Source organism: Taudactylus pleione, unplaced genomic scaffold (genome assembly GCF_031769625.1).
Source record: "Taudactylus pleione unplaced genomic scaffold, aTauple2 ptg000504l, whole genome shotgun sequence".
NCBI lineage: Eukaryota > Metazoa > Chordata > Amphibia > Anura > Myobatrachidae > Taudactylus > Taudactylus pleione.
This window is the reverse complement of record NW_028284906.1, coordinates 461260-487630: the sequence shown is the minus strand read 5'-3', so window position 1 is coordinate 487630 and position 26371 is coordinate 461260. Positions and strand designations below refer to the sequence as shown.

Sequence of the window (26371 nt, the reverse complement as noted above, 5' to 3'; positions counted from 1 at the left end):
TACATACACAGTGTACACACAGCAGCTAGCATACAGTCACACACAATACATACATACACAGTATACATACAGCAGCTAGCATACAGTCACATACAATACATATATACACAGTGTACACACAGCAGCTAGCATACAGTCACATACAATGCATACATACACAGTGTACACACAGCAGCTAGCATACAGTCACATACACTGCATACATACAGCAGCTAGCATACAGTCACGTACAATACATATATACACAACATACACACAGCAGCTAGCATACAGTCACATACAATGCATACATACACAGTGTACATACAGCAGCTAGCATACAGTCACATACACAGTATACACACAGCAGCTAGCATACAGTCACATACAATGCATACATACACAATGTACATACAGCAGCTAGCATACAGTCACATACAATGCATACATACACAATGTACACACAGCAGCTAGCATTACAGTCACATACAATACATACATACACAGTATACACACAGCAGCTAGCATACAGTCACATATAATACATACACAGTGTACATACAGCAGCTAGCATACAGTCACATACAATACATACATACACAGTGTACACACAGCAGCTAGCATACAGTCACATATAATACATACACAGTGTACATACAGCAGCTAGCATACAGTCACATACAATACATACATACACATTATACACACAGCAGCTAGCATACAGTCACATACAATGCATACATACACAGTGTACACACAGCAGCTAGCATTACAGTCACATACACTGCATACATACACAGTATAAACACAGCAGCTAGCATTACAGTCACATACAATGCATACATACACAGTATAAACACAGCAGCTAGCATTACAGTCACATACAATGCATACATACACAGTATACATACAGCAGCTAGCATTACAGTCACATACAATGCATACATACACAGTGTACACACAGCAGCTAGCATACAGTCACATACAATACATACATACACAGTATACATACAGCAGCTAGCATTACAGTCACATACACTGCATACATACACAGTATAAACACAGCAGCTAGCATTACAGTCACATACAATGCATACATACACAGTATACATACAGCAGCTAGCATTACAGTCACATACACTGCATACATACACAGTATACATACAGCAGCTAGCATTACAGTCACATACAATGCATACATACACAGTGTACACACAGCGGCTAGCATACAGTCACACACAATACATACATACACAGTGTACACACAGCAGCTAGCATACAGTCACATACAATGCATACATACACAGTGTACACACAGCGGCTAGCATACAGTCACACACAATACATACATACACAGTGTACACACAGCAGCTAGCATACAGTCACATACAATGCATACATACACAGTGTACACACAGCAGCTAGTATTAGTCACATACAATGCATACACAGTATACATACAGCAGCTAGCATTACAGTCACATACAATGCATACATACACAGTATACATACAGCAGCTAGCATACAGTCACACACAATACATACATACACAGTGTACACACAGCAGCTAGCATACAGTCACATACAATGCATACATACACAGTGTACACACAGCAGCTAGCATACAGTCACATACACTGCATACATACAGCAGCTAGCATACAGTCACGTACAATACATATATACACAACATACACACAGCAGCTAGCATACAGTCACATACAATGCATACATACACAATGTACACACAGCAGCTAGCATTACAGTCACATACAATACATACATACACAATGTACACACAGCAGCTAGCATTACAGTCACATACAATACATACATACACAGTGTACACACAGCAGCTAGCATACAGTCACATACAATGCATACATACACAGTGTACACACAGCAGCTAGCATACAGTCACATATAATACATACACAGTGTACATACAGCAGCTAGCATACAGTCACATACAATACATACATACACAGTATACACACAGCAGCTAGCATACAGTCACATACAATGCATACATACACAGTGTACACACAGCAGCTAGCATTACAGTCACATACAATGCATACATACACAGTATAAACACAGCAGCTAGCATACAGTCACATACAATGCATACATACACAGTATACATACAGCAGCTAGCATTACAGTCACATACACTGCATACATACACAGTATAAACACAGCAGCTAGCATTACAGTCACATACAATGCATACATACACAGTATAAACACAGCAGCTAGCATTACAGTCACATACAATGCATACATACACAGTATACATACAGCAGCTAGCATTACAGTCACATACAATGCATACATACACAGTGTACACACAGCAGCTAGCATACAGTCACATACAATACATACATACACAGTATACATACAGCAGCTAGCATTACAGTCACATACACTGCATACATACACAGTATAAACACAGCAGCTAGCATTACAGTCACATACAATGCATACATACACAGTATACATACAGCAGCTAGCATTACAGTCACATACACTGCATACATACACAGTATACATACAGCAGCTAGCATTACAGTCACATACAATGCATACATACACAGTGTACACACAGCGGCTAGCATACAGTCACACACAATACATACATACACAGTGTACACACAGCAGCTAGCATACAGTCACACACAATACATACATACACAGTGTACACACAGCAGCTAGTATTAGTCACATACAATGCATACACAGTATACACACAGCAGCTAGCATACAGTCACATACAATACATACATACATACACAGTATACACACAGCAGCTAGCATACAGTCACATACAATGCATACATACACAGTGTACATACAGCAGCTAGCATACAGTCACATACAATGCATACATACAGTGTACATACAGCAGCTAGCATACAGTCACATACAATACATACATACACAGTATACATACAGCAGCTAGCATACAGTCACGTACAATACATATATACACAGTGTACACACAGCAGCTAGCATACAGTCACATACACTGCATACATACACAGTATACATACAGCAGCTAGCATACAGTCACATACACTGCATACATACACAGTATACACACAGCAGCTAGCATACAGTCACATACAATGCATACATACACAGTGTACACACAGCAGCTAGCATACAGTCACATACACTGCATACATACACAGTATACATACAGCAGCTAGCATACAGTCACATACACTGCATACATACACAGTATACACACAGCAGCTAGCATACAGTCACATACAATGCATACATACACAGTGTACACACAGCAGCTAGCATACAGTCACATACACTGCATACATACACAGTATACATACAGCAGCTAGCATACAGTCACATACACTGCATACATACACAGTATACACACAGCAGCTAGCATACAGTCACATACAATACATATATACACAGTGTACACACAGCAGCTAGCATACAGTCACATACACTGCATACATACACAGTATACATACAGCAGCTAGCATACAGTCACATACACAGTATACATACAGCAGCTAGCATACAGTCACGTACAATACATATATACACAGTGTACACACAGCAGCTAGCATACAGTCACATACACTGCATACATACACAGTATACATACAGCAGCTAGCATACAGTCACATACACTGCATACATACACAGTATACATACAGCAGCTAGCATACAGTCACATACAATACATATATACACAGTGTACACACAGCAGCTAGCATACAGTCACATACACTGCATACATACACAGTATACATACAGCAGCTAGCATACAGTCACATACACTGCATACATACACAGTATACACACAGCAGCTAGCATACAGTCACATACAATGCATACATACACAGTGTACACACAGCAGCTAGCATACAGTCACATACACTGCATACATACACAGTATACATACAGCAGCTAGCATACAGTCACATACAATGCATACATACACAGTGTACACACAGCAGCTAGCATACAGTCACATACACTGCATACATACACAGTATACATACAGCAGCTAGCATACAGTCACATACACTGCATACATACACAGTATACACACAGCAGCTAGCATACAGTCACATACAATGCATACATACACAGTGTACACACAGCAGCTAGCATACAGTCACATACACTGCATACATACACAGTATACACACAGCAGCTAGCATACAGTCACATACAATGCATACATACACAGTGTACACACAGCAGCTAGCATACAGTCACATACACTGCATACATACACAGTATACATACAGCAGCTAGCATACAGTCACATACACTGCATACATACACAGTATACACACAGCAGCTAGCATACAGTCACATACAATACATATATACACAGTGTACACACAGCAGCTAGCATACAGTCACATACACTGCATACATACACAGTATACATACAGCAGCTAGCATACAGTCACATACACTGCATACATACACAGTATACACACAGCAGCTAGCATACAGTCACATACAATGCATACATACACAGTGTACACACAGCAGCTAGCATACAGTCACATACACTGCATACATACACAGTATACATACAGCAGCTAGCATACAGTCACATACACTGCATACATACACAGTATACATACAGCAGCTAGCATACAGTCACGTACAATACATATATACACAGTGTACACACAGCAGCTAGCATACAGTCACATACACTGCATACATACACAGTATACATACAGCAGCTAGCATACAGTCACATACACTGCATACATACACAGTATACATACAGCAGCTAGCATACAGTCACATACAATACATATATACACAGTGTACACACAGCAGCTAGCATACAGTCACATACACTGCATACATACACAGTATACATACAGCAGCTAGCATACAGTCACATACACTGCATACATACACAGTATACACACAGCAGCTAGCATACAGTCACATACAATGCATACATACACAGTGTACACACAGCAGCTAGCATACAGTCACATACACTGCATACATACACAGTATACATACAGCAGCTAGCATACAGTCACATACACTGCATACATACACAGTATACACACAGCAGCTAGCATACAGTCACATACAATGCATACATACACAGTGTACACACAGCAGCTAGCATACAGTCACATACACTGCATACATACACAGTATACATACAGCAGCTAGCATACAGTCACATACACTGCATACATACACAGTATACACACAGCAGCTAGCATACAGTCACACACAATACATATATACACAGTGTACACACAGCAGCTAGCATACAGTCACATACACTGCATACATACACAGTATACATACAGCAGCGAGCATACAGTCACATACACTGCATACATACACAGTATACACACAGCAGCTAGCATACAGTCACATACAATGCATACATACACAGTGTACACACAGCAGCTAGCATACAGTCACATACACTGCATACATACACAGTATACATACAGCAGCTAGCATACAGTCACGTACAATACATATATACACAACATACACACAGCAGCTAGCATACAGTCATACAATGCATACATACACAGTGTACATACAGCAGCTAGCATACAGTCACATACACAGTATACACACAGCAGCTAGCATACAGTCACATACAATGCATACATACACAATGTACATACAGCAGCTAGCATACAGTCACATACAATGCATACATACACAGTGTACATACAGCAGCTAGCATACAGTCACATACAATGCATACATACACAGTGTACACACAGCAGCTAGCATACAGTCACATACAATACATACATACACAGTATACACACAGCAGCTAGCATTACAGTCACATACAATACATACATACACAGTGTACATACAGCAGCTAGCATTACAGTCACATACAATACATACACAAGTGTACACACAGCAGCTAGCATACAGTCACATACAATGCATACATACACAGTATACACACAGCAGCTAGCATACAGTCACATACAATGCATACATACACAGTGTACATACAGCAGCTAGCATACAGTCACATATAATACATACACAGTGTACATACAGCAGCTAGCATTACAGTCACATACACTGCATACATACACAGTATAAACACAGCAGCTAGCATTACAGTCACATACAATGCATACATACACAGTATAAACACAGCAGCTAGCATTACAGTCACATACAATGCATACATACACAGTGTACACACAGCGGCTAGCATACAGTCACACACAATACATACATACACAGTGTACACACAGCAGCTAGCATACAGTCACATACAATGCATACATACACAGTGTACACACAGCGGCTAGCATACAGTCACACACAATACATACATACACAGTGTACACACAGCAGCTAGCATACAGTCACATACAATGCATACATACACAGTGTACACACAGCAGCTAGTATTAGTCACATACAATGCATACACAGTATACACACAGCAGCTAGCATACAGTCACATACAATACATACATACATACACAGTATACACACAGCAGCTAGCATACAGTCACATACAATGCATACATACACAGTGTACATACAGCAGCTAGCATACAGTCACATACAATGCATACATACACAGTGTACATACAGCAGCTAGCATACAGTCACATACAATGCATACATACACAGTGTACATACAGCAGCTAGCATACAGTCACATACAATGCATACATACACAGTGTACACACAGCAGCTAGCATACAGTCACATACAATGCATACATACACAGTGTACACACAGCAGCTAGCATACAGTCACATACAATGCATACATACACAGTGTACATACAGCAGCTAGCATACAGTCACATATAATACATACACAGTGTACATACAGCAGCTAGCATTACAGTCACATACACTGCATACATACACAGTATAAACACAGCAGCTAGCATTACAGTCACATACAATGCATACATACACAGTATAAACACAGCAGCTAGCATTACAGTCACATACAATGCATACATACACAGTATACATACAGCAGCTAGCATTACAGTCACATACACTGCATACATACACAGTATACATACAGCAGCTAGCATTACAGTCACATACAATGCATACATACACAGTGTACACACAGCGGCTAGCATACAGTCACACACAATACATACATACACAGTGTACACACAGCAGCTAGCATACAGTCACATACAATGCATACATACACAGTGTACACACAGCGGCTAGCATACAGTCACACACAATACATACATACACAGTGTACACACAGCAGCTAGCATACAGTCACATACAATGCATACATACACAGTGTACACACAGCAGCTAGTATTAGTCACATACAATGCATACACAGTATACACACAGCAGCTAGCATACAGTCACATACAATACATACATACATACACAGTATACACACAGCAGCTAGCATACAGTCACATACAATGCATACATACACAGTGTACATACAGCAGCTAGCATACAGTCACATACAATGCATACATACACAGTGTACATACAGCAGCTAGCATACAGTCACATACAATGCATACATACACAGTGTACATACAGCAGCTAGCATACAGTCACATACAATGCATACATACACAGTGTACACACAGCAGCTAGCATACAGTCACATACAATGCATACATACACAGTGTACATACAGCAGCTAGCATACAATCACATACAATACATACATACACAGTGTACATACAGCAGCTAGTATTACAGTCACATACAATACATACATACACAGTGTACATACAGCAGCTAGCATTACAGTCACATACAATACATACATACACAGTGTACATACAGCAGCTAGCATACAGTCACATACAATGCATACACAAGTGTACACACAGCAGCTAGCATACAGTCACATATAATACATACACAGTGTACATACAGCAGCTAGCATACAGTCACATACAATGCATACATACACAGTATAAACACAGCAGCTAGCATTACAGTCACATACAATGCATACATACACAGTATACATACAGCAGCTAGCATTACAGTCACATACACAGTCACATACACTGCATACATACACAGTGTACACACAGCGGCTAGCATTACAGTCACATACAATGCATACATACACAGTATAGTCACATACACTGCATACATACACAGTGTACACACAGCGGCTAGCATTACAGTCACATACAATGCATACATACACAGTATACACACAGCAGCTAGCATTACAGTCACATATAATACATACACAGTGTACATACAGCAGCTAGCATACAGTCACATACAATACATACATACACAGTATACACACAGCAGCTAGCATACAGTCACATACACTGCATACATACACAGTGTACATACAGCATCTAGCATTACAGTCACATACAATACATACATATACAGTATAAATACAGCAGCTAGCATTACAGTCACATACAATGCATACATATACAGTATAAATACAGCAGCTAGCATTACAGTCACATACAATGCATACATACAGTGTACACACAGCAGCTAGTATTAGTCACATACAATGCATACATACACAGTATACACACAGCAGCTAGCATACAGTCACATACAATGCATACATACACACAGCAGCAGCTAGCATACAGTCACACACAATACATACATACACAGTGTACACACAGCAGCTAGCATACAGTCACACACAATACATACATACACAGTATACATACAGCAGCTAGCATACAGTCACATACAATACATATATACACAGTGTACACACAGCAGCTAGCATACAGTCACATACAATGCATACATACACAGTGTACACACAGCAGCTAGCATACAGTCACATACACTGCATACATACAGCAGCTAGCATACAGTCACGTACAATACATATATACACAACATACACACAGCAGCTAGCATACAGTCACATACAATGCATACATACACAGTGTACATACAGCAGCTAGCATACAGTCACATACACAGTATACACACAGCAGCTAGCATACAGTCACATACAATGCATACATACACAATGTACATACAGCAGCTAGCATACAGTCACATACAATGCATACATACACAATGTACACACAGCAGCTAGCATTACAGTCACATACAATACATACATACACAGTATACACACAGCAGCTAGCATACAGTCACATATAATACATACACAGTGTACATACAGCAGCTAGCATACAGTCACATACAATACATACATACACAGTGTACACACAGCAGCTAGCATACAGTCACATATAATACATACACAGTGTACATACAGCAGCTAGCATACAGTCACATACAATACATACATACACATTATACACACAGCAGCTAGCATACAGTCACATACAATGCATACATACACAGTGTACACACAGCAGCTAGCATTACAGTCACATACACTGCATACATACACAGTATAAACACAGCAGCTAGCATTACAGTCACATACAATGCATACATACACAGTATAAACACAGCAGCTAGCATTACAGTCACATACAATGCATACATACACAGTATACATACAGCAGCTAGCATTACAGTCACATACAATGCATACATACACAGTGTACACACAGCAGCTAGCATACAGTCACATACAATACATACATACACAGTATACATACAGCAGCTAGCATTACAGTCACATACACTGCATACATACACAGTATAAACACAGCAGCTAGCATTACAGTCACATACAATGCATACATACACAGTATACATACAGCAGCTAGCATTACAGTCACATACACTGCATACATACACAGTATACATACAGCAGCTAGCATTACAGTCACATACAATGCATACATACACAGTGTACACACAGCGGCTAGCATACAGTCACACACAATACATACATACACAGTGTACACACAGCAGCTAGCATACAGTCACATACAATGCATACATACACAGTGTACACACAGCGGCTAGCATACAGTCACACACAATACATACATACACAGTGTACACACAGCAGCTAGCATACAGTCACATACAATGCATACATACACAGTGTACACACAGCAGCTAGTATTAGTCACATACAATGCATACACAGTATACACACAGCAGCTAGCATACAGTCACATACAATACATACATACATACACAGTATACACACAGCAGCTAGCATACAGTCACATACAATGCATACATACACAGTGTACATACAGCAGCTAGCATACAGTCACATACAATGCATACATACACAGTGTACATACAGCAGCTAGCATACAGTCACATACACAGTATACACACAGCAGCTAGCATACAGTCACATACAATGCATACATACACAGTGTACACACAGCAGCTAGCATTACAGTCACATACAATGCATACATACACAGTGTACATACAGCAGCTAGCATACAGTCACATACAATACATACATACACAGTGTACATACAGCAGCTAGCATACAGTCACATACAATGCATACATACACAGTGTACATACAGCAGCTAGCATACAGTCACATACAATGCATACACAGTATACACACAGCAGCTAGCATACAGTCACATACAATGCATACATACACAGTGTACACACAGCAGCTAGCATACAGTCACATACAATGCATACATACACAGTGTACACACAGCAGCTAGCATACAGTCACATACAATACATACATACACAGTATACATACAGCAGCTAGCATTACAGTCACATACACTGCATAAATACACAGTATAAACACAGCAGCTAGCATACAGTCACATACAATGCATACATACACAGTATACATACAGCAGCTAGCATTACAGTCACATACACTGCATACATACACAGTATACATACAGCAGCTAGCATTACAGTCACATACAATGCATACATACACAGTGTACACACAGCAGCTAGCATACAGTCACACACAATACATACATACACAGTGTACACACAGCAGCTAGCATACAGTCACATACAATGCATACATACACAGTGTACACACAGCGGCTAGCATACAGTCACACACAATACATACATACACAGTGTACACACAGCAGCTAGCATTACAGTCACATACAATACATACATACACAGTGTACACACAGCAGCTAGCATACAATCACATACAATACATACATACACATTATACACACAGCAGCTAGCATTACAGTCACATACAATACATACATACATACACAGTGTACACACAGCAGCTAGCATACAGTCACACACAATACATACATACACAGTGTACACACAGCAGCTAGCATACAGTCACATACAATACATACATACACAGTGTACACACAGCAGCTAGCATACAGTCACATACAATGCATACATACACAGTGTACACACAGCGGCTAGCATACAGTCACACACAATACATACATACACAGTGTACACACAGCGGCTAGCATACAGTCACACACAATACATACATACACAGTGTACACACAGCAGCTAGCATACAGTCACATACAATGCATACATACACAGTGTACACACAGCGGCTAGCATACAGTCACACACAATACATACATACACAGTGTACACACAGCGGCTAGCATACAGTCACACACAATACATACATACACAGTGTACACACAGCGGCTAGCATACAGTCACACACAATACATACATACACAGTGTACACACAGCAGCTAGTATTAGTCACATACAATGCATACACAGTGTACACACAGCAGCTAGCATACAATCACATACAATACATACATACACAGTATACACACAGCAGCTAGCATTACAGTCACATACAATGCATACATACACAGTGTACACACAGCAGCTAGCATTACAGTCACACACAATACATACATACACACACAGTGTACATACAGCAGCTAGCATACAGTCACATACAATGCATACATACACAGTGTACACACAGCAACAGCTAGCATCAGTCACATACCATACATACATACACAGTGTACACACAGCAGCTAGCATACAGTCACATACAATGCATACATACACAGTATACACACAGCAGCTAGCATTACAGTCACATACAATGCATACATACACAGTGTACACACAGCAGCTAGCATTACAGTCACATACAATGCATACATACACAGTGTACACACAGCAGCTAGCATACAGTCACATACAATACATACATACACAGTATACACACAGCAGCTAGCATACAGTCACATACAATACATACATACACAGTATACACACAGCAGCTAGCATTACAGTCACATATAATACATACACAGTGTACATACAGCAGCTAGCATACAGTCACATACAATACATACATACACAGTATACACACAGCAGCTAGTGCACGGACAAACTCTATACTGCACGAGTCTCACACATGAGGTGGTCAATTATAGCAGACCAGACGCAGGAATCCATACCGGAAGTTTACATCTGGGGGGAGGAGCGGCCGGGGGAGCGCCTATATCCCCTAGGCTGCGATTTTTGACGGCCGGGTATGCTGACCTCACAGTGACTGTGTGCCCTATAGTGCATTTTACCACCCGTCCCGGCGACAGACGATATGGCCCCGGCCGCCTTAGTGATGAAACGTCATACGAGACCTTCACCCGCAGCCGCCTTGGACGTGTTTTAATACCGGAGGCGGACTGCTTTGCACACGATTCCCCAAGAGGAACCACTTACCTGACATCTCCGTGCCCCGACCGCAGTCCCGGACCTCAGCGGATGACGCTAGTCAAGCCAAGCTGAGGCCTGTTAAGAACCTCAGGGCATATAGCAATGCTAGTGTCTTGACGCCGTTAGGAGGCAGTAGGAGTCGTGGTACAATCATCTTCCATGGCGCCTGGTACCGCTAAACTCTGAAGTTAGAAAACTAAGGTAGAACATAAATGAAACAACTGAATATGCCTGTGGCTAGGGACGAGGTATATAGGGACGAGGAACAGTGCATGCTGGGAGCCCCAAAGCTTAGCCGTTTGGTGCATTGGATGTGATCCAACTATATACCCCAGGGTAATTCCTATGGACCCCGAAGAAGAAATAGGATATGCTTATCTGAGTAAGGTTCCACTCATGGGTAATAGAAATCAGGATAAATTCATCCCCTTGGACACCTTAACCACTTTTAATGATCTCTAAATCTGGAATACAGCCCAGCACCAAGCACACAGAGAATACTCAGGTTGTAGTAATTTGGAATTTTACATATGAAAATATAGGATTCAAAACACGTATAATATAAAGCTATACAAACAGCGAATCAATCAATATAATTCACCCAAATCCTACAGAATCGGTGATCCAACAGCTGCAGTGGTCGTTCCTGGCTGAGGGAGCCTTTGGAAGATGAAAAGGAACCACCAATGCGTTTCATGTGAAAAACTTCCCCAGGGATCATATAGAAAATTCTATATTACTACCCCATAAGTCCTCTCTATCCTTAGTGCTGGGCTGTATTCCAGATATGGAGTACCACAATACCTTTATTACTACCATCATTTGGTGTTTTATTTTATACTCTATAAACACCTTCTCGTCTTATTACTCTCTCTCTATATACACACACATTAAATGGTGTATGAGGGCATTTAAAAGGTAACGATTTACTCTCACGTTATTCCTCAGATGAAACTGCACGATAACTACTAAATGAGTCAGCATGAAACATCTACTGAGATAGACCATGCACTCATCTGACTTTTCTCAGAGCACTGATTCATCGCAGTGGGTGGAGTCTGTGTGGAGTAATATATTACACTCATTGAAGACAAACTACATGCTCTCACGGTCTGATTGCACTTTCCATGTCTCGTGTAAATTGTGGATGAATCTGCAGTACCCACCTCTAATTAGATTTACAAATTAACAAATTGCTCACTAACAGAGGAGGGTGTAGGATAAGAGATTGTTGTAGTGACTGAGCAATGAGAATATGTCTATTTTCTGTAATAAGCGTTTATTACTCACCTGTGCTGATATCTGTAGGGATTTCCTCCTCCTTACTCTGCTGATCTCCCCTCATATACGTCTCTCCTTCTCCCTCTGTATCTTCTGCCTTCATATCAGTCACATACGTCTCTTCTTCTCCCTCTATATCTTCTGCCTTCATATCAGTCACATACGTCTCTTCTTCTCCCTCTGTATCTTCTGCCTTCATATCAGTCACATACATCTCTTCTTCTCCTTCTGTATCTTCTGCCTTCATATCAGTCACATACGTCTCTTCTTCTCCTTCTATATCTTCTGCCTTCATATCAGTCACATACATCTCTTCTTCTCCCTCTGTATCTTCTGCCTTCATATCAGTCACATACGTCTCTTCTTCTCCCTCTATATCTTCTATTTTCATATCAGTCACATAAGTCTCTTCTTCTCCCTGTATGTCTTGTTCCTTAATACAAATCAGGTCTTCATCCTAAATTACCCACAAAATAACACTTTAATAATGTCAGTAAATTAGATCAGAATAAATATTAGAATAGTAAAATATCAGCATGCAAGATGCAGATTAATTCATGAAAAGTCACTTTGGTATTGCAATCTTCAGGAAGAGCCTATATTACCTGATCCTCCTGTGGGGTCCTGTGATTAACCACTGTACAATCCTGGGAATACAGAGGACGGGGCCATCTCTCTGGTGTATTTCTGTTAATGGGGCCGTCTGTAGGAGACACACAGTGACTGAGTACATTGTATATACGTGATTATCAGGTGATGTGTGTACAGTAACCTAACCATTTATATTGGATGGGGAAAGCTCTCTAGGTATGACTCCCTATGGTGCATTTAACAAGTATATAAGGAGGCATCTCATAAATGTTTCAATAAACAGGTTGGAACAATGGGAAATGTCAAAGCTCTTTATATCAGGGAATAAATATATATCATTAGTGTTCATTTTTAAATTTTCACAAAAGATATGGTACAATGTACTTCACATCCCCAGCAGTGTGACAGGGCAGATCTGTGACACTATGTCTAGGGTCCTCACATCCCCAGCAGTGTGACAGGGCAGACCTGTGACATTACGTCTAGGGTCCTCACATCCCCAGCAGTGTGACAGGGCAGACCTGTGACACTATGTCTAGGGTCCCCACATCCCCAGCAGTGTGACAGGGCAGATCTGTGACATTATGTCTAGGGTCCTCACATCCCCAGCAGTGTGACAGGGCGGATCTGTGAGACTGTCTGTCTAAGATCCCCATATCCAGATATCAGAGAAAAATACCTAAAGAGCTTCCAGGAGAAACGCCAAACAATAAGTTAAACAGTAGCCCAGGTGCCAGCAAATCTGTGGGTGACCACTAAAAATTTACTTCCAGAATTCTGCATGGAAACTACCCTGAATTTGGGCCCAGAGGCAGGGAGAAAAGATCCCCAGACAGCAGCCTCTTGGCCACAGAGTGTCATCTCCTTGGTGCTTCAAGAAAACAATCAGGTGGCTGTGCTGGCTAGCTCTCCCTGCATCTCCTCATGTCACTGCAGGAGGCTGCATGGGAGGCCACTCTGATTCCCTGGGAGGGGGAAGACCAGCAGCCCAAAAAGGGATCCAAATCCCCATAGACCACCTGGGAAGAGGTAAGTGCAATGATACTTTCTTCCATAGGGGGTCCACAGAGTTGACCTTGGGGTATAGCTGGATCTGGATCCACAGGCACCACGCAGTTAAAAGCTTTAGCTCACAGGATGCACTGGATCCATCCTCCTCTATACCCCGCCCCCGAGCCACAGGCACCTCAGTTGAAGATGGTGCCCGGACGGTCGGGTCACCGTTAGCGCAGGGGGGGCTGATTAGCAGCAACTAAGCTACTTTTTAATTTTATGAGTTTTAGTCTCTTCTTTACTTTTAAACTCTTCAGAGCGGCAGCATTGGATTGTCCAAGCTGCCGCTCCGTCACCCCGCCGGCGCTGCGCCGCCACTACAGATCTGGGGATCACGGCGGGACCCCAGAGTCTGTGCTAGCCGGGCTCTGTGGGCTCCCAGGACTGCTGCCGGATCGACGGGGACAGGTAAGGTCGCGGGTCACCGCTTGCGGTGATCTGTGTATTTATGCAGGCAACTTGTTAATAGCCAGGGGAGGCAGCCTTCCCTGTTTAGCGGCTCCTCCCCTCAGCTCAGCCCACCTTTCTGCTCAGGTCTGGCGTCACTGAACTACTGCTCTATAGCCACACCCCCTCTGAGTTCTCCGGTGGCCATCTTTGTCTATAGTGGCAGCGCAGATCTCCCAGGCTTTGCGTGGACCGGACCCCCTGTATCCTTCTTCCCTGCAGGGACAGTGTATGCAGCACTATAGCCCTCCCAGACTCTGAATCCGGGCAGGCTGATTATAGTGACAAGGTGCAGTATTACTTTCTGCATTGTATGTGACTTTTGCTAGTGCTGACTGACTAGGCATTTCTAAATACTGTCAGTCTATACCTATCCCTTTCACTGCTCCTACTCCTGCAGGCGCTGCGTTACAGGGGTCAGTAAGGAGAATTTATCGCAGGATGGGCTGTGTGTGAGGTGCTATCAGCAGCCTGGTCCCTCCAACCCGCCCCAACTATGGGACAGGACCCTCCTTGGGCGGTGTTTTCTCAGGTGCCGGCCTCCATCGCGCATCGCCTGGTGGTCCCGGCCGTTCTCCCCCATATGGGGTTACCCCAAACAGCCATCCTCCCCTCTCAGTGTATTCCGCAGTTATTGCAGTCTACTACTGGGCCGCAGACTGTTACTCCCTATCAGGGGTTACCGCTCTATATGCAGTCTCCTCCGGTGTCTCAGCAGTCTGTTATTCACTTCCAGGGACTTCCGCAAGGTGGTTAGCCTCCTTGGGTGGATGTGTTCTCTAGTTCAGTCCAGAGTTTAGCGGCCTCTTCTTCAGCCTTTCAGACCATACTATGGAGTGAAAAGCCTCAGAAGGCAGCTTATGTCATCCCAGTCTACGCAACTGTCAGATACGGACGCGTCTTCGGATGATGGGGAAATGCCTTAGGGATCTGAATCGTATTCCCCTGTCTGGGAGGTGGAACCTAAATCTTCTATTAATGTGCCAGCATTGGTAAGGGCAGTTCGATCCATTCTTGACATAGAGGATGACGTCCTGGCCCCTAAGTCCAAATACCCAAATTTCATACAGGCAAAAGTGACTTCAGCAGTTTTTCCTCTCTCTGACCAGCTAAAAGACCACATGGCGGAGGCCTGGCAATCACCTAGTAAGAGGTTTCAGCCGCAAAAACGTTTAGCTTCCAGTTATCCGTTTCCTGCAAGTCATTGCAAAAAGTGGGAATCTCCGCCTGCGGTAATTCTCACGTTACTCGCTTAATGAAGAGTGCTACACTGCCTATGCCTTCCATTTCATCCCTAAAAGATTCCACGGACAGGAAGGTGGAGACTTGCTTGAAATCAATCTATTCTCTCTCAGGGGCTGTGGCCCGTCCGTCCATGGCTATCTCCTTGTTGACGAAGGCCATTGAGAGCTGGGCCAATGTGCTGGAGCATACTTTCCCTGGAGGAAGCTCCTAAGGCTCAGATAGGTTTAGTGGGACAGATGAAAGATGCCGCTGCCTATATTGGTGAGGCGGCTTTGGATGCCAGTCTACTGACCTCCAGAGTCTCGGCCGCAGCTGTGTCTGCTCGCCGCTCTTTGTGGTTACGCTCCTAGAGGGCGGATGCCGATTCAAAAAAGGGCCTGGAGGCCTTGCCCTTCAATGGGGAGATAATGTTTGGCCCAGACCTGGACAAAATTGTAGACACCCTGGCGAAGTCTAAGTCAGCTTTTCTGCCATTGGCAGCTGCGCCTTCAAAGGCTAGGACCTCTGCATTTCGGTCCTTTCATTCTCAGGGAAGTCCAAAGGTCAGCCCTTCCCTAGACAATCGGCAGCCAAGTCAACCCCTAAGCCTAAGAAACAAGCTTGGAGCACTACACACCCTACTTCCAAGCCAGAGGATAAACCCTCAGCCTGATGGGATGTGCCTCCCTCTGAGGGATCCCAGAGTATGAGGCCTACTTCTTCAATTCGCCCAGTGCTGGTGCAATACAACCACGGATGCTTGGGTACGAGTGGTCTCCTAGGGGTACGTCCTCTCCTTTCGTCACAGACCTCCCCACCAGTTTTTCTTTACGAGTCCTCTTCTGGATGAAACCAAGGCCTTGCAGATTCGGGGAGCCATAGAGTCCTTGCTGAAAGCAGGGGTCATTGTTCCAGTTCCGCTTTCTTAGCGCGGGACGGGTTACTACTCTGGTTCAGAAACCCAATGGGTCTCATCGGCCTATTCTCAATCTGAAATCTCTGAACAAGTTCCTCAGAGTGCTCAGATTCAAGATGGAGACTTTGCGTTCCATCATTCTGGATATGGAACCTGGGGACTACATGGTCTCCCTGGACATCCAGGACACCTACCTTCATGTTCCCATAGCGCCTTCACACCAGTGGTATCTGCGGTTTGCTATACGGCATCAACACTTCCAAGTTTCAGGCGCTGTCCTTTGGCCTCTCCACAGCTCCAAGGATGGCTGTCATGGCTGCCCATCTGCGGAGCCAAGGTATAGGGCTTCTGCCATATATCGACGACCTCCTTTTGCTGGCGGTACTTCTACGACATCTACACCTGACGATCGCTTGTCTGCAAGCGCACGGGTAAATTGGAAAAAGTCCTCCCTAATTCCCTCAGAGGATGGTTCATTTGGGAGCCCTTCTGAATTCTCATCAGCAGAGGATCTTTCTAACCCCAGAAAAGATCTCCTCCCTACAACTGCGGGTACACAGTTCCCTGAACAGTTGTCGGGTGTCAGTTCACTTGGCAATGCGGGTTCTAGTTTCCATGGTGTCTGTGTTTGACATGGTGAAATATGCCCAGTTGCATTCCAGGCCCCTGCAGGGGCGAATTCTTTCCAAATGGAACGGGTTACCACACCGGATCAGGACTCAGATGCTGGTGTTGTCTCCGGAGGTGCGCCTGTCTCTGTACTCGTGGCTTCAGACATCTCACCAGGGGATCTTCTGACAACAGATGCCAGTCTCCAGGGTTGGGGTGCAGAGACAGGTCCACTTTCACTTCAAGGCCATTGGACAGCGGAAGAAGCAATTCTCCTGATCAACATTCTGGAACTTCGGGCAGTGTACAGGGTCTTCCAGTTGTCAAGTCACGTTCTCGAAGGAAAAGCCGTGCAGGTTCAGTCCAACAATGCCACAGCGGTGGCGTACATCAACCATCAAGGGAGCACTCGCAGTTGAGCAGCGAAGACAGAGGTGTCACGCATCTTGTCTTGGGTGGACTGCCACCTTCCAGCCATCTCGGCAGTGTTCATTCCAGGAGTCCTCAATTGGGAGGCGGACTTCCTCAGCCATCACAACGTGCATCCCAGGGAATGGTCTCTTTACCAAGAGGTGTTTCAACTTCTTGTGGATAAATGGGGCCTGCCAGAGGTGGACCTCATGGCCTCCCATCACAATCACAAGTTGCCAGTGTACGGGTCCAAAACAAGAGATGCCGAAGCAAGCTTGGTGGACGCTCTGCCGGTGAGGTGGACATTCCAGTTTGCGTATCTATTCCCTCAGATATCACTGCTTCCTCGAGTTCTTCAGAAACTCAAGCAGGACGGCGGCACTATTCTGCTGGTGGCTTCGGCTTGGCCCAGACATCCTTGGTACTCAGATCTTCGGAGTCTCTCCGTCGACACTCCGTTCCTGCTGCCTCTATGTCTGGACTTGTTGTCTCAGGGTTCCTGCCTTTACCCAGATCTGGGTCGTCTGTCTTTGACGGCTTGGCTCTTGAGACATCCATCTTAAAGTCCAAGGGCTTCTCTAGCTCACAAGCCTGCCACAGCCAGGATCTACCACAGAGTGTGGCATACCTATTTTCAGTGGTGTGGCACGTGAAATTATGATCCTCAAGTGTTTTGTGCTTGTAGTATTTTGGCGTTCCTTCAGTCTGGTTTGGATATCAGCTTACGCCTGGTCTCCTTAAAAGTTCATGTTTCTGCACTACCTGTATGGTTCCAGCGAAGGATAGCGACTGGAAAAGACTCTTTCTCCTGGCGATTGCTTTGGCCAGGAGGGTATCAGAATTGGGGGCGCTTCCCTGTCATCCTCCCTTTCTGATATTTCACCAGGACAGGGTGGCACTTCGCACTTGTCCAAGTTTTCTACCTAAAGTGGTTTCTAATTTCCACATTAATCAGGAGATTGTTGTACTGGCCTTTCGGTCACCAGACCTCTCGGCTGGTGAGGCCTCCTTGGAAGTGGTCCATGCTCTCAAAATTTATGTGGACCGGACCAGTTCCCTTCGGAACTCTTTGCATTTCAGAGGGGATGGTTGGCTAATAAACAAACTTCAGCTAGATGGCTTCGTTTGGCTATTTCTGAGGCTTATACACAGGCGGGCCTGCCTGTTCCAGCCTCTGTTAAGGCTTATTCTACTCGTGGGCAGCTCGCCGTGGCGCCACGGCTGTTCAGCTGTGTAAGGCGGCCACGTTGTCTTCCATCCAGACCTTTCTGAGGTTCTATGCTTTTAACACCTCGCTGGAATCTCCTCTCAGCGCAGGAGTGTCCCTGCCCTTAATTGGACTGCTTTGGGACATCCCCAAGGTCAACCCTATATACCCTCTATGGACCCCGAAGAAGAAAATGAGAGATATGGAAAGAACTTACCAGTTATCTCTCTTTCTTTTAAGTCCATAAGGTCCACAGGGTACCAGCCCTGATGTACCTGGCTTTATATGGGCTGTGTTACTGGCCACCAGTTTTCCGTCTCGTTTTCTGTGAGTATGGTTCTTGTGTGTTCCAGTCCTCCTCCGGCCTTGGCTACTTACCAATTGAGGTGCCTGTGGCTTGGGGGCGGGTATAGAGGAGGATGGACCCAGTGCATCCTGGGAGATAAAGCTTTTAACTGCCTGGTTCCAGTGGATCCACATCCAGCTATATCCCAAGGTCAACCCTGTGGAACCTATGGACTTCGAAGAAATAGAGATAACAAGGGTAAGTTCTTACCATATCTCTCATTTTTAAATATTACACTTGTATCAGACTTTCATACCAAACAAACCCCAGGGGCTAGTGCTGTAGCAGAACTCTTTCAGTGGTGGGGTATTGTGAGCAAGGCTCCCGTTCTATAGCTCATATCACTGCATCTAGGACTAGACTCCCGAATACAGTAACACTCCCTGCACCGCTGCAGCCAACGGACTTAATCCCCCTTCGCACTGAGGTCCCGGGATGGTTTCGAAAATATGAGCTACACCGGAGAGTGTGAGAAGGATACTGGTCAGATCTCTGGGCTGGTAACACACAGTGACATGATGTGAGGTGGAGAGCAGGAGTATAATAGGGACTGATGGCTCCTTATGTGTGAGATAAACCAGGGAGTGTGAGGAGGAGACTGGTCAGATCTCTGGGCTGGTAACACACAGTGACATGATGTGAGGGGGAGGGCAGGAGTATAATAGGGACTGATGGCTCCTTATGTGTGAGATACACCAAGGAGTGTGAAGAGGAGACTGGTCAGATCTCTGTGCTGGTAGCACACAGTGACACAATGTGAGAGAGAGAGAATGAGTATCTGCCCAACTGGGCAGATACATTTCCCTCATTAGTTTGTACTGACAGAGGAGGGTGCATGATAAGAGATTGCTGTAGTGACTGAACAAGAAGATAATGTGACTCTTCATTAATAAATGATTATTACTTACCTGCGCTGATACATGTAGGGATTTCCTCCACTTTAAACTGCTGACTACCCATCATATACGCCTCCTTTTCTCCCGCTATATCTTCTGCCTTTAGATCAGTCATTTCTTTAACTTATAAAACACACAAAACAATAAAATAACACATGATTACCAATAAATTATACAAGACATAAGTAAAAATAGAAGAATATCAGTGTGGAAGACTAACTACAGCTGCTCTAAACCTGAACCTAGTTCCACTAAATTTGGCATGGTGGTGTAGTTTGATCAGGATTAGGTTTCTGGATAAGTCTGAAGGTCGTCAGGGCCATGGAGGCCTAACATGGTGCCCACCAAGTAGGCCGTGGAGTCTCCAATTTCAAATATTGGTTTGAGCAAGTTCGCCCAGGATGTCTTCCAGTGCCTAAAACAGCACTGATCTCAAGGCACAGGCTGATATGTACCAGTGGGATACATAACCAACGGGAGAGGAGTTAGAGGATCACCTGTCACACTGCACCTGCACTGACCGTTACTATTTACTTCCAACTGTCACACTGCACCTGCACTGACAGTTACTGATTTTCTTCAAGCACATTTCCGTTGGTCTGCAGAGATTGCTGCTCGGCAATGATTTCTGAATTCGCAGTGATTTGGGAAGCTATACTGATTTCTGTCCTGTAAGTCACTCCTAATATACCACATCCAAACAGTCAGAATACAGCTGCATCCACTGCCAATTACTCCTAAATAGCATTGTTATCCAGGTGTGAAGGACTTCTGTGTTGCTTGTCAAAGCTTTCTCCCTTTAGTCTAACATTCAAACTATGGGGGTCAATCCTATTGGGTGCGAATTGCGAGTTGCGATTATCACTTCGAATTCGAATAGCGAATTAATTTTGCAATTCAATTAGCAGCTCGCACTGATCACTGAGACTGAATTCGCAACTTTACAATCGCAACTCCCTGAGGGTGAGAGATGGAAAGGAAAATCTTTATTTTAAAGGTTAAAATGTCGGGACACTGTGCTGAACCCCTTGTACACCCCCCTAATGACTATTTAGGCATTTGGAAGTTTTCATTTGAAGTAGTTACTCCAAAAATTACATGTAATTTTTTGGGATAATAAAAAAAAAAATATCTTTAAATTACCCCAAAATAAACTTTTCCGTTAGTTTAGGCACCCCAAAGTTAATTACAATATTTTTTACGTTGAAAAATAATTGTTTATATAATTTGTTTTCCATTTTTCAATGTACCCTCAAAGTACCCCAAAATCACCCTTTTTCCTACTTTTTTTGCATTTTTCATTTCATTCGTTTGAGATTAAACGAAAAAAGCTTGTTTTAAATCATTTTCTTGCATTTAAAAAAAAAAAAAGCACAAATCAGCCATTTGACACCATTTTAAAACATACAGTAACTTCCTAATGGCCACAAACAGCCGTCTATACAGTCTTGCTAACGAAATTATCCATTTTGAGGGGTCCAGGATGGTCTCCCCACATTTTCATGCATTTCTCGCAAATCTCATTTGCCAGTCAATTCGCTCCCCTCCGCTGCGAGTAGTGCGAATAGGCATTTTTAATTGGATTGGAGAATTCTCGGGAGCGCGCTTCGCAGCGAAGTGTGCGAGTTTCAAGAAACAAACTCGCTACTTGCAATTCGCACCTAATTGGATCGAGCCCTATGTTTAGTTCTTTCACATCTCAACCTTTACAAGTGTGGACCTATTCAGGACTATTCACTCTTAAAGCACAACCAAAGACTAAGTTTCAGAAAAGCCATCCAGTCTGGGTCGCAGCTCCTCAGCTGCTAGAAGTTAGAGAGAGGCAAGAGGTGAGGAGACCTCAGAGGAAGTACAAGCACGCTTGGCAGCTCAGCATAAAAGAAAAGCAGCCACTGAAGAGAGAATCACACCTCAGTATTGAGTTAACCGTGTCTACATACTCTATATAAATGGATCGATAAGTCCTTTTCAGGGCTAAAACATGTTAGTACACAGTGAGAATCCTCAGAATCAATGGGGTGGGGTTATAGGTGAGGACAATGTAAAAGATGAAGGCTGCAGATGTTCTTCAAGGTCCATTCTTCAACCAAGGCAATGTGGTACTTTGTGCGTGCTACAAGAGTAGTCTGACAGACACCACTATAAGTTACTATGGAATAGTACAAGGGGAAGCAGAGATTTGTTCATGGCCCTCACAGACACTGGCAAATTATAAATAGCCACATAAACATTAGGTCACTACAAACCTGTTTTGATAGTTTGAAAAAAGACAAACGTACAGTAGAATCCCTGAGTTCTGCCCAAGTTTGGCTGATAATGGCCACACTTACATACCAATGCACAATCCTGGACTCTCCCCTTTATAATAATAATTATACCACATATCAGTGCAGTGTTCTCCCCAGGCTGTTTACTGCGGGCGCATCGCCCGGCAGAAACAGCCTGCACCCTAGCACTTTTCCCCGCCAACCCCCGCTGTGGAACGCTGGCCTCTGAAGTGACCGGAGGCTAAAGAAGCCTCCGATCGCTTAAGAGGCCAGCGTTCCCAGTGATGCACTGTGTGGGTGACGTCATCCACGACGTGAGGAGCCTGCCCCGCGCGCCTGCTGGATCTACTTAGATCCCACTCAGCGCGAGGTAGCGGGAGCGGCCAGCAAGTAAAGGTAAGTGCTGGGCTGGGGCCAGGACCAGCCTGGGGACACTATTTAAGTCTCGGGGCACTGCATAAGTGACACTATTAAACCTGGGGGTACAGCATAAGGGGCCAGCCTGGGGACACTGCATAAGGGGCACTATTAAACCTGGGTGCACTGCATAAGGGGCCAGCCTGGGGGCACTGCATAAGGGACACTATTAAACCTGGGGGCACTGCATAAGGGACCAGTCTGGAAGCACTACATAGGGGCACTACTTCAGCCAGGGGGCAATGCATAAGGGCAAAGTTAAACTACAGGAAACAATGCATAAAAGGTAAAAACTACAGGGGGCACTGTATAATGGGCACTTTTGACTGAGAGCCAGTGGGGGAACAGCCTGAGACCTGTCAGACTGGATTGGCAAGGGAGATACCCCTTTTTCCGGCGCGCGCATAATTGCTAAGGCACCCACCCGGCTACTTTTGGATGCCACCCGATTGGAAAAAATTTCTGGGGAGAACACTGCAATGTGCTGGGAGCTGTGTTATTCCCCCTCATATAATTCTGTACGGTTCTCTGCCCCTATATAATAAACATACCACATACCAGTGTGTGCTGGGAGCTGTGTTATTCCCCCTCATATATCCCTGTACAGTCCCCTCCCCCTATATAATAATAATACTGCATATCAGTGTGTGCTGGGAGCTGTGTTATTCCCCCTCATATATCACTGTACTGTCCCCTCTCCCCTATATAATAATACCACATATCAGTGTGTGCTGGGAGCTGTGTGATTCCCCCTCAAATATCACTGTACGGTCCCCTCTCCCCTATATAATACCACATATCAGTGTGTGCTGGGAGCTGTGTGACTCCCTCTCATATCATTGTACGGTCCCCTCCTCCCTATATAATAATTATACCACATATCAGTGTGTGATGGGAGCTGTGTTATTCCCCCTCATATATCACTGTACAGTCCCCTCCCCTCTATATAATAATAATACCACATATCAGTGTATGCTGGGAGCTGTGTTATTCCCCCTCATATATCACTGTACAGTCCCCTCTCCCCTATATAATAATAATAGCACATATCAGTGTGTGCCGGGAGCTGTTTTATTCCCCCTCATATATCACTGTACAGTCCCCTCTCCCCTATATAATAATAATACCACATATCAGTGTGTGCTGGGAGCTGTGTTATTCCCCTCATATATCACTGTACAGTCCCCTCTCCCCTATATAATAATAATACCACATATCAGTGTGTGATGGGAGCTGTGTTATTCCCCCTCATATATCACTGTACAGTCCCCTCCCCTCTATATAATAATAATACCACATATCAGTGTGTGCTGGGAGCTGTGTTATTCCCCCTCATATATCACTGTACAGTCCTCTCTCCCCTATATAATAATAATACCACATATCAGTGTATGCTGGGAGCTGTGTTATTCCCCCTCATATATCACTGTACAGTCCTCTCTCCCCTATATAATAATAATACCACATATCAGTGTATGCTGGGAGCTGTGTTATTCCCCCTCATATATCACTGTACAGTCCCCTCTCCCCTATATAATAATAATAGCACATATCAGTGTATGCTGGGAGCTGTGTTATTCCCCCTCATATATCACTGTACAGTCCCCTCTCCCCTATATAATAATAATACCACATATCAGTGTGTGCTGGGAGCTGTGTTATTCCCCTCATATATCACTGTACAGTCCCCTCTCCCCTATATAATAATAATACCATATATCAGTGTGTGCTGGGAGCTGTGTTATTCCCCCTCATATATCACTGTACAGTCCCCTCCCCCCTATATAATAATGATAATATCACAGATATCATATAAGAAGTCACATGACATAATCACCTGATGCTGCCAAATGGATAAAATGGCGGCTGAGGTATCTGGAATCTTTCGCTATGTAGCCCCGCCCTCTCTGCAACGTCACGTGTTAGGGTCTCACCCAGTTATGTATTTTCTGCAATATGATTGGCTCGTCGCTACGTCCGTCAACTCATTATCAGGGAGGCGGTGACGGCTGCAGCCATAGAGACGGCGGGTGGGCGGAGCTGCGTCATTACAGCCTTGCCGTACGATTGGCTGCCGCTTCCCCCCCCCCCCCCCGTCGGAATCTGT

General features: G+C 43.9%; 1 pseudogene across 1 annotated transcript in view; it reads right to left on the bottom strand.

The window, feature by feature from the left end:
* Window positions 1–26159, bottom strand: part of LOC148501725 (uncharacterized) — a 138129-nt pseudogene extending 111970 nt beyond the window's left edge. The window contains exons 1-4 of the transcript XR_015870022.1: window positions 26102–26159; window positions 21593–21703; window positions 14486–14583; window positions 13890–14337 (exon numbers count right to left, since the gene is read on the bottom strand). The product of XR_015870022.1 is annotated as an uncharacterized LOC148501725 (transcript). The remainder of the gene's footprint in view (window positions 1–13889; window positions 14338–14485; window positions 14584–21592; window positions 21704–26101) is intronic.
* Between the last annotated feature and the right edge of the window lie 212 nt (window positions 26160–26371).